The sequence below is a fragment of the Scyliorhinus torazame genome, chromosome 29 (assembly GCF_047496885.1).
Source record: "Scyliorhinus torazame isolate Kashiwa2021f chromosome 29, sScyTor2.1, whole genome shotgun sequence".
Lineage (NCBI taxonomy): Eukaryota > Metazoa > Chordata > Chondrichthyes > Carcharhiniformes > Scyliorhinidae > Scyliorhinus > Scyliorhinus torazame.
The window spans coordinates 20569847-20581488 of NC_092735.1; the positions used below are offsets into that span (position 1 = coordinate 20569847).

Here is an 11642-nt window from a genome sequence, read left to right on the forward strand (position 1 = left end):
TGCCTACCACCGAAGTAAGACTAACTGGCCTGTAATTCCCAGGGTTATCCCTAGTTCCTTTTTTGAACAGGGGCACGACATTCGCCACTCTCCAATCCCCTGGTACCACCCCTGTTGACAGTGAGGACGAAAAGATAATTGCCAACGGCTCTGCAATTTCATCTCTTGCTTCCCATAGAATCCTTGGATATAACCAGTCAGGCCCGGGGGACTTGTCTATCCTCAAGTTTTTCAAAATGCCCAACACATCTTCCTTCCTAACAAGTATTTCCTCGAGCTTACCAATCTGTTTCACACTGTCCTCTCCAACAATATCGCCCCTCTCATTTGTAAATACAGAAGAAAAGTACTCATTCAAGACCTCGCCTATCTCTTCAGACTCAATACACAATCTCCCGCTACTGTCCTTGATCGGACCTACCCTCGCTCTAGTCATTCTCATATTTCTCACATATGTGTAAAAGGCCTTGGGGTTTTCCTTGATCCTACCCGCCAAAGATTGTTCATGCCCTCTCTTAGCTCTCCTAATCCCTTTCTTCAGTTCCCTCCTGGCTATCTTGTATCCCTCCAATGCCCTGTCTGAACCTTGTTTCCTCAGCCTTACATAAGTCACCTTTTTCCTCTTAACAAGACATTCAACCTCTCTTGTCAACCATGGTTCCCTCACTCGACCATCTCTTCCCTGCCTGACAGGGACATACATATCAAGGACACGTAGCACCTGTTCCTTGAACAAGTTCCACATTTCACTTGTGTCCTTCCCTGACAGCCTATGTTCCCAACTTATGCACTTCAATTCTTGTCTGACAACATCGTATTTACCCTTCCCCCAATTGTAAACCTTGCCCTGTTGCACGTACCTATCCCTCTCCATTACTAAAGTGAAAGTCACAGAATTGTGGTCACTATCTCCAAAATGCTCCCCCACTAACAAATCTATCACTTGCCCTGGTTAATTACCCAGTACTAAATCCAATATTGCCCCTCCTCTGGTTGGACAATCTACATACTGTGTTAGAAAAGCTTCCTGGACACACTGCACAAACACCACCCCATCCAAACTATTTGATCTAAAGAGTTTCCACTCAATATTTGGGAAGTTAAAGTCGCCCATGACTACCACCCTATGACTTCTGCACCTTTCCAAAATCTGTTTCCCAATCTGTTCCTCCACATCTCTGCTACTATTGGGGGGCCTATAGAAAACTCCTAACAAGGTGACTGCTCCTTTCCTATTTCTGACTTCAACCCATACTACCTCAATAGGGTGATACTCCTCGAACTGCCTTTCTGCAGCTGTTATACTCCTATACTAAAGGAGACTAGAGTTCTGCTTCTCCACAAGACAACTATATTCCTTTGATCCAAATTCACACACAAATCTCCACCAACAAATAGTGCCACCTGCAACCCCTTTATATACCAGTGACTTCTATTGGATAATTGACATCAAATTAGTATTTAATTGGAAGGTCTGTTTAACCAATTCGTAACAGTCACCCCTTCCTTGGAGGAAAAACAAAATATTTTGATCAATATTGGTTTTCCCAGAAAAACAGAAAATACAAGAAGCACAAAAGACACAACTCTATAGTTAACAGGATCCAAGATGATCGGTGAAGTCGAATTCTCCGGCCGTTAGGATTCTCTGCTCTCGCCGGCAGAGCACGCCCGCCCGCAGGTTTACCGGTGGCACGGGGTGGCTTCAATGGGAAAACCCCGCTGACAAGCGGAAGGAAGAGAGAAACCCGCCCCCAGTGAACGGCACGCCATTGACAAACATGCGGCTGGGGGTCCGGAAAATCCAGCCCATGGAGCTTCTCTTTATCGTGAGTGTTTATCGAGAGTTTTACACCTCTCCCCGAACACAACCCAGTGTCTCAGATATCCCCGATTTATAGGTGCTCAATGTACTCAACTAAACAATACTCTTGTGAATCTTAACAGTATACTTACAAAGAACAAAGAAATGTACAGCACAGGAACAGGCCCTTCGGCCCTCCAAGCCCGTGCCGACCATGCTGCCCGAGTAAACTACAATCTTCTACACTTCCTGGGTCCGTATCCCTCTATTCCCATCCTATTCATGTATTTGTCAAGACGCCCCTTAAATGTCACTATCGTCCCTGCTTCCACCACCTCCTCCGGCAGCGAGTTCCAGGCACCCACTACCCTCGGTGTAAAAAACTTGCCTCGTACATCTACTCTAAACCTTGCCCCTCTCACCTTAAACCTATGCCCCCTAGTAATTGACCCCTCTACCCTGGGGAAAAGCCTCTGACTATCCACTCTGTCTATGCCCCTCATAATTTTGTAGACCTCTATCAGGTCGCCCCTCAACCTCCGTCGTTCCAGTGAGAACAAACCGAGTTTATTCAACCGCTCCTCATAGCTAAAGATGAAAATGGCTTATTGTCACAAGTAGGCTTCAAATGAAGTTACTGTGAAAAGCCCATAGTCACCACATTCCGGCGCCTGTTCGGGGAGGCTGGTACAGGAATTGAACCGTGCTATTGGCCTGCCTTGGTCTGCTTTCAAAGCCAGCAATTTAGCCCTGTGCTAAACAACCCCATGTATCCCTGTGCTAAACAACCCCCTTATCACCCCATTCATTTCTGTGCCACCCCCCAATGTGTCCTCTATGCCTCCTCAGATCACTAATGCCATCCCATGCCAACTCTATGCTCACCATGTATCCTCCATAGCCATTCACCCAGTTTGGATTATGTACAGTCCACAGGTTCCATGCAATATGAAATAAAATCTTTTACACCCCATGGGAAAAAATAAACCTCTCATCTTCTAATAAAAGCCACCATATCATTGGATCTGAGTACAAAATTCATGTGAAAGCCTTGTAATCGCAACGATCCAGAAACCACATCAAAGGTACAATCTTTTATTAAAAGCTCTTAAACTATCAGTCATTCACAGATGAATGGAGCATCATTTCTTGAAATCCATTAGGACTTGAAACTCCGCCAAGCATTGGTAATGGCCACAACTGTCCAAACAATAGATTATGTTCTGAAAACAAAAGGACAGAAGGTTTCATTTAAATTTCAAAGCAGAGTTAATAAACATAAGGTGGTTCGAATGGGGGTGGTGATGGCACAGTGGTATTGACACTGGACTTATAGCCTAGAGACCCTGGGGTCCCAGCATCAAATACCACCATGACAGATGGTGACATTTTTATTCAATAAAAATCTGGAATTAAAAATCAAATGATGATTATGAAACCATTGTCAATTATTGCAAAAACCCATCTTGTTCGCTCATATCCTTTAGGGAAATAAATCTGCCATGCTTACCTGGTCTGGCCTACATGTGACTACAGATCCACAGCAATGTGGTTGTCCCTGAAATGGCCAACATGGCAGTCAGTTCAAGCAGGGAATTAGGGATGGATAATAATTGTCTGCCCAGGAGTGATGCCAACATCCCATGAATGAATAAAAGTAACCTTTTCTCAGGCTTTTTTAGGTATATCTAAAGTGATCTATAGTGAGCATTTTCTAAAAATTAGCTCGAACTATTTAAGTCACAGTAGAAAAGATGACAGCAGAGGTTGACAGGACATTTTCTAACATTCTTCACTGCATTATGGTGCTTTCTCAATTTGCAAAAGTACTGTAACGCATGTGAACAAATGCACAAGGCTGGTTGCTGCATGGGTAAACACCCTTTGAAAGGATGGATCTCAATGATGAATCACTGCTTTACAAACACATCCATATTACAATACAACACATAATAATGACATTTGAAAGCATGAAAACAGTTTACACTTACCATTCAGAATGTTCCAGACTGTTCGGCAGTGTTTGTTTATTTTCTTCGCAAACAGTCAAACCTGGCATGCATTGAAAGGGGTTCCACCGCCAGATAAAAATGGTCAGCGTGGGAAAATCTGATTTGCGCTCCTCCTACGCCAGCAGAGGGGTGGGAGGGAGGGTGGGTGGGAGGTGTGCCTTTTGCACACTAGGTATTCCTGACCTGCAAAGGGACAGAGGAGCATGACACGTGGTCAGGAATGTGGTGGAAAGTATGGACATTTGTGCTCCCAAACACTTCATCAAACCCTGACCAAAAATTGGTTCAGGAGTTCAAATCCTACTGTTGGGGAACTTGAATTTACTCAATTAAGTACTTCTGGCATTAAAAGCTAGCGTTAGGAATGCTGATAGTTTCATTTGAATGTAAGAACATGAGAAACAGGAGCGTGAATAGGCCATTTAACTCTTCGAACTTGCTCGACCGTAGCTTAATTACAAATGCTTGCCTTGAGCACCTCTACTCCTTTTCACCGCTCAATTCTCCCAGACATGCTGTCTCCATTAACCTTTCCCCAGCTTAATTAAACCAGTTACAAACACGCAGGCACACACAGACCTCTTTATAAAATATTCCGCAAAACTATTAAAAATACATTCTCACACAAGCCCTGGAGAGGGACTGGAACCGTGGGCGGGATTCTCTGAACCCCCCCGCCGGGTTGGAGAATCGCCGGGGGCTGGCATGAATCCCGCCCCCGCCGGTTGCCGAATTCTCCGGCACCGGATATTCGGCTGGGGGCGGGAATCGCGCTGCGCCGGTTGGCGGGCCCCCCCCCCCCCCCCGTGATTCTCCGGCCTGCGATGGGCCGAAGTCCCGCTACTGGAATGCCTGTCCCGCCGGCGAGAATCAAACCACCTCTCTTACCAGCGGGACAAGGCGGCACGGGCGGGCTCCGGGGTCCTGGGGGGGGCGCGGGGCGATCTGGCCCCGGGGGATGCCCCCACGGTGGCCTGGCCCACGATCGGGGCCCACCGATCCGCGGGCGGGCCTGTGCCGTGGGGGCTCTCTTTTCCTTCTGCCTTCGCCATGGTCTCCACTATGGCAGAGGTGGAAGAGACCCCCTCCACTGCGCAAGCGCGGGGATGCCGTGAGCGACCGCTGACGCTCCCGCGCATGCGCCGCACGGCAAAGTCATTTCCGCGCCAGCTGGCGGGGCACCAAAGGCCTTTCCCGCCAGCTGGCAGGGCGGAGATCAGTCCGGCGCGGGCCTAGCTCCTCAAGGTGAGGGCTCGGCCCCTCAAGATGCGGAGAATTCCGCGATACCAGACTGATTCGTGCCGTTTTTGGCACCGGTCGGCGGACATCGCGCCGATTGCGGAGAATCCCGCCCCTTGTTATTCAGAGGTGAGAGTTCCAATTACGTCACCCTGCCGTTCTCTCAGAAGAATTGACCTGGTTTGGAAAGGTTGAAGTTTATTGTTCCAAACCAGTCTACGCAAACTAACTAACGGTAGCGGGCTTCAAATGCAAGGGAGGCCGTAATTGGATCACTAAGTTAAAAGAACCTGTTCTGTGTTAGTCGAAAGATATTTTATGCCAACTTTCTTCAGGACAATTGTCATGCACAGGCCAACAATTGAAAATCATGAATTGAAATGAAAATCGCTTATTGTCACAAGTAGGCTTCAAATGAAGTTACTGTGAAAAGCCCCTAGTCACCACATTCCGGCGCCTGGTACGGGAATTGAACCGTGCTGCTGGCCTGCCTTGGTTTGCTTTCAAAGCCAGCTCTTTAGCCCTGTGCTAAACCAGCCCCAGTGATCATGATCCCCATGATCCATGATCCCCAAATCATGGGGAGAAAAGCACCTACACTGCCCTATTAATGCCCGAGAGCTGCTTAATGCAATTTCTAGGTTGATCTACAGAGAGTCATTGGAATTCCAGGTTGGAATTTGCTTCATTACAATTAATAGGATTCCTACTGCACTGTTCAGGTACCAATGTGCCTGAATGCCCCACCTATTTCTATCAGGCGTTGAGAACCTCACTGATCAACCTGAGAAATTAGGCGGTCTTATTGCTGTCAATCCTTGCCAGGTTGGTGTCTGTTCCAATTTCCACCTTTATGGCAGCACAGTAGCACAGTAGTTGGCACAGTTGCTTCACAGCGCTGGGTCCCAGGTTCGCTTCCCGGCTTGGGTGACTGTCTGTGCGGAGTCTGCACGTTCTCCCTGTGTCTGCGTGGGTTCCCTCTGGGCGCTCCGGTTCCCTCCCACAAGTCCCGAAAGACATGCTTGTTAGGTGAATTGGACATTCTGAATTCTCCCTCTGTGTACCTGAACAGGCGCCGGAATGTGGCGATCAGGGGATTTTCACAGTAACTTCATTGCAGTGTTAATGTACAGTAAGAAGCCTTACAACACCAGGTTAAAGTCCAACAGGTTTATTTGGAATCACAAGCTTCCAAACAAAGCTGTTGGACTTTAACCTGGTGTTGTAAGATTTCTTACTGTGCCCAGTCCAACGCTGGCATCTCCATATCAGTCTTCATGAGCCTACTTGTGACACTAATAAAGGTTATTATTACTATTCTAAGTTGATAAGATAGAGGAGCAGAATTAGGCCATTGGCCCATCGAGCTTGTTCCACCCTACGATCGTGGCTGATCTCATCCTGGCCTTAACTCCACCGTCCTGCCCGTTCTCCATAACCCTTCAACCCATTACCAATTAAAAATCCGTTTAACTCCTCCTTAAATTTACTCACTGTCCCATCATCCACTGTACTCTGGGGTAGTGAAATTCACAACCCTTTGGGAGCAGTAGTTTCTCCTCAAATCTGTTGTACATTTGCTATCTCTTATCATAAGACCTCGGGCGGTACTCCCCCCACCGCCCCCCCCCCCCAACGGGTGGGAGAATCGCCGGGGCGCAGCGCGAACCGCGCCACACCGCCCCGTCCCCCCCACGCAATTCTCCCAACCCCCGAAACCAGCGGCGCGCGGACCGCGCCACACCGCCCCGTCCCCCCCACGCGATTCTCCCAACCCCCGAAACCGCGACTCGCGGCGGGCCGCTTGGAGAATCGCCGCAAATGGCATAAACGGCCTACTCCCGCCGGCGCCGTCCACACCTGGTCGCTGCCGGTGGGTACTCGGCGCGAAGGCTTGGGCGGCCTTTTGGGGGGTGGGGGGGAGGGGGGAGGGGGGGGGGAGGGGGGCTCCGTTCCCGGGAGGGGCCTCGGGAGTGGCCTGGTACGCGATCGGGACCAACCGATCGGCGGGCCGGCCTCTCTGTCGGCGGGCCTCCTTTCTTCCGCCGGCGAGCCTGGATCCATCCGCCGTGTTTGTGCGGTGAGGCCTGGGGAGGACGGCCACCGCGCATGCGCTAGTTGGCGCCGGGCCAACTGCGCATGCGCCGGACCCAAGGCGCGGGGTCTCTGACGTCGCGCCGAGGTCCCGCCCCCGCAAATCGCGCGACGCCCCTGCTAGCCCCAAGGAGGGGGGGAGAATAGGGGTCTGGGAACGGGCACCGATGCCGGAGTAAAACACTCCGGTTTTTACTCCGGCGTCGGCACTTAGACTCCCGTTGGGAGAATCCCGCCCCTCATTCTAGAATGCCCCACACGGTGAAGCATCCGCTCCAGGTCTACATTATTCATAAATGTGTGAGCTGAGGAAAGCTGGACTTCAGGTGCCAGAGTTCATCGCCGACACATCCACGAGGCCTAGGTTTCATAACGGCATGAGAAGGTAGGTCACGCAGTCCCCCACTTGATCCCTGTTTTAGTGACTGCTTTAAATTCACCCTCCCCTGCCCTGTCTGCAACCAGCTTCCAACCCACGGCACAAGCTACCTCCAATTCAGAAGCCTCGTCATTTTAGTCAGCAGTCTTTTGTGCAGAATATTATTGCTCACCTTCTGAAAATCAATCAGCTATCCATTCTCCCTCTGCCACCTCAGTGACTGTGCAAATTGGCGACCACATTCCTTAAATTGCAACAATTATTTCCAAATTGGTCGTCTCGTCTGCCCTCCCAGGCACGTGGCCATTAATGATCCTCTGACACTACATTGAAGAGACGCAGAGCTTCTGTGTCTGTGCGTCAGTCAACATTCACCCTCACCCAACGCACAGTTAAAAGGCGATCAGGTCGTTATCACATTCCTGCCTGTGGGAGCTTGCTGTGTGAAAATTGGCTACTCCATTGCCGACAATCGCCAACAGCACTTCAAAAAGTACTTCATCCGCTGTGAGCGCTGTCTTGCAGCCGTGAAAGATGTTATACAAATGGAAGTCTTCCTTTCTAAAGAGCTCTATTGATTCGGTTGGAACATGTAACAAAACCATTCTGACTTTTCCACATCGACTTGTACCTTTCCGAGTCTCACTGGCGAGCGATCTGATGGATTTGTGGAACTAACGGTGAATCCTTTCTCTTGTTGTTTCTCGTCTTTCAGTTTTTTCTCAGTGACGGTGTAAAAACTTACTCCTGTCCAGTCCTCTCGTATTCTCTCCCAGTATGGTGAATTATTACGAACCTATTGCCAATTCCCAGAGGTATTACTTGCTCATTTAACCGAAAGTCACATTTGGATATTGCTCCGGCTTCAATTCGTGGATTTAAAGACGTTCACAGCACTGAAGGAGGCCATTCGGCCCAGCCTGTCCACTCCAGCCAAAAAAGGTCTGACTGCGCTAATCCCATTTTCCAGGACTTGGCCCATCGTCCCTGGAGGTTACGGCAGCGCAGGCGAATATCTAAGAACTTCTTCAACGTTACGTGGGTTTCCGACTCAACAACACTTTCAGACAGTGAGTTCCAGACCCCCCCCCATCCCCCACTCCCCCCCCCCCCCCCCCTCACCCCCCATCCCCCACTCACCCCGCCCTCTGGGTGAAAAAGCTTCTCCTCAACTCTCCTCTTAGCCTCCTGGTGCTTACCTTAAATCTATCTGGGGCTGGTTTAGCACACTGGGCTAAATCGCTGGCTTTGAAAGCAGACCAAGGCAGGCCAGCAGCACGGTTCAATTCCCTGTAACCAGCCTCCCCGAACAGGTGCCGGAATGTGGCGACTAGGGGCTTTTCACAGTAACTTCATTTGAAGCCTACCTGTGACAAAAAGCGATTTTCATTTCATTTCATTTCATGTCCCCTGGCTATTGGGGGCTGGTTTAGCACAGTGGGCTAAACAGCTGGCTTGTAATGCAGAACGAGGCCAGCAGCGCGGGTTCAATTCCCGTACCGGCCTCCCCGAACAGGCGCTGGAATGTGGCGACTAGGGGCTTTTCACAGTGACGTCATTGAAGCCTACTTGTGACAATAAGCGATGATTATTATTGTTGACCCCCCCTACTAATGCCTTCCTATCCATCGTATCTATGCCCCTCATAATCTTATACACCTCTATCAGGTTCCCTCTCATCCTTCGGTACTCTCAATAAACCAGCTCCGCCTATCCAACCTCTTGTTTCAGCTCTCGTGTTCCACGTGGTGTCGATGCTGCCCCTGCCGATCGCTGAATCGGTCCAGGTGTGGCGGCAGTTCTGCGACTGTGGAAGTCCACGAGTCCTGCCCTGGCATCAACATTTAGGGCTGAATTCTCCGCTGTAGAGATGCTCCGTTATGCCGGCAGCCCGGGGGGGGGGGGGGGTTCCCGACAGCGTGGGGCTGCCCCACAATGGGAAGCCCCATTGACCAGCCGGCGAAACGGAGCATCCCGATGGTGTGCTGCACCAGAAATCTGGGGCGTGATTCTGCGGGAATTGGCGGGGCGGGCAACTCCGGCGGGAAGGAGTGGCGGGAACCACTCCGGCGTTGAGCCGCCCCCAAAGGTGCGGAATCCTCCGCACTTTCAGGGGCTTGGCTGGCGCCGGAGTGGTTTGCGCCGCGTCGGCCAGCGGGAAAGGGGTTTGGCGCCACGCCAACCAGCGGCGGAGGGCCTCTGCCGGCCGGTGTGAGTTGGCGCATGCGCGTGAGTGCCAGCGTGTGCTGGCACCATCCCAGCGCATGCACAGGGGGTGTTTATCTTCTGCGGAGGACCACAGCAGCCGGCGCCGTGGAATAGAGTGCCCCCACAGCACGGGCCCGCCCGCGGATCGGTGGGCCCCGATCGCGGGCCAGGCCACCATGTGGGCACCTCCCGGGGCCAGATCTCCCCGAGCCCCCCCGAGGCCACCTGCGCAGCCAGGCCCCGCCGGCAAGTACCTGTTGTAATTTACGCCGGCGGGCCCGGCCTAAAACGGGGCGGAGAATCGCCGGGGGGGGGGGGGGGGGGCGCTGCCAGTGGCCGCCGATCGGCGTGGCGCGATTCCCGCCCCCGCCAAATCCCCAATGCCGGAGAATTCGGCAGCCGGCAGGGCGCGATTCACGCCGCCCACCGGCGATTCTCTGACCCGGTGGGGGGGGTCGGAGAATCCCCCCCTGAAATGAGAAAAATGAAAATCGCTTATTGTCACAAATAGGCTTCAAATGAAGTTACTGTGAAAAGCCCCTCGCCGCCACATTCCTCCGCCTGTTCGGAGAGGCAGGTACGGGAATTGAATCCGCGCTGCTGGCCTTGTTCTGCTTCACAAGCCAGCTGTTTAGCCCACTGTGCTAAACAAGCCCCTCTGGTGCGGCGGAAGGAGAAACCCGCCCTTAGTCTCAGGACCGGAGAATGTCGCTGCTGCACTTTTGTTTCCAACTCCAAATCTTAGTGGGTAGACAGGAAAGTAGATGGAGATTTTTGGGAAGTGAGCGATGTGGAGCTCAGACAGGAAGGTAGAATTGAGGTTAAAGATTAGCCATGATGGTATAGAATGGCAAAACAGGCTCAAGGGGCCTATTCTGGTCTGTGTTTTTTCTGCTTGTTTCATTAGTTTCCCCCGTCTTACTTGAAAAGTAACGCTTCAGATATTACAGCAGTTCATTTCTGTTGAAGATGGTACAAGGTGACATATTTTTAATATGTTGCATCTGGTCTCTGGTTGGCAATTCACAAGCAATGTATGTGTATAACAGAGAGTTATAAAAGAGGTCATTAATTTCAAAGGCAGTCACCACCAGTCCTATCAGTATGACCAATGTATTGGTGCGTGACATTTCATTTATGACAATGCTGTGTACATGCTGATTAAACTGTCATTTACAATACACTCGTGTCCCTTGTAACCATTCCTGTCCACCCCGATTGCTTAGACTTCATAAGGCACTCTGAGATTGCACTTGCAAATAACGTATCTTCTCGGTAACCCCAATTAACCCCTTCTCTTTTCCGAGCTTCCGCTGTCTTCTTTCTCCCTCTTTCACAGAAAGCATCAGTGTTCATTAGAGCCGGAGACGAGGCAATTATTGCATATTTCGACGTGGAAGCTCACTGGCCAGGCATTATGTGAGCACAAGGTTAAACATTGGCAATGGGAAGAGGAACTCTGCCGCATTATCGGGGGTGGCACGCTAGCACAGTGGTTAGCACTGCCGCTTCACAGCTCCAGGGTCCCAGGTTCGATTCCCGGCTTGGGTCCCCGTCTGTGCGTTCTCCCCCGCATCTGCGTGGGTTTCCTTCGGGTGCTCCGGTTTCCTCCCATAGTCCAAAGACTTAGGTGGATTGGCCATGATAAATTGCCCCTTAGTGTCCAAAACCAGGTCAGGTGGGGCTACTGGGTTATGGGGATAGGGTGGAGGCGTGGGCTTAAGGAGGGTGCTCATTCCGAGGGCCGGTGCAGACTTGATGGGCCGAAAGGCCTCCTTCAGCACTGTAAATTCGATGATTCTATGAAACGGGAATAGGTTACCAGGAAAGCTCACGGAACCAGTCGATATAAGGGTGATCAGTGGATTTCGGAATGACAGGATGTCGTGGGAGGTTTTCCCCCTTT

General features: G+C 51.0%; 1 long non-coding RNA gene across 1 annotated transcript in view; it reads right to left on the reverse strand.

Annotated features, from left to right (window-relative positions):
• Window positions 1–3824, reverse strand: part of LOC140403738 (uncharacterized) — an 80178-nt gene extending 76354 nt beyond the window's left edge. The window contains exon 1 of the long non-coding RNA XR_011938407.1: window positions 3796–3824. This is a non-coding gene — a long non-coding RNA (uncharacterized lncRNA). The remainder of the gene's footprint in view (window positions 1–3795) is intronic.
• Window positions 3825–11642: the final 7818 nt, after the last annotated feature.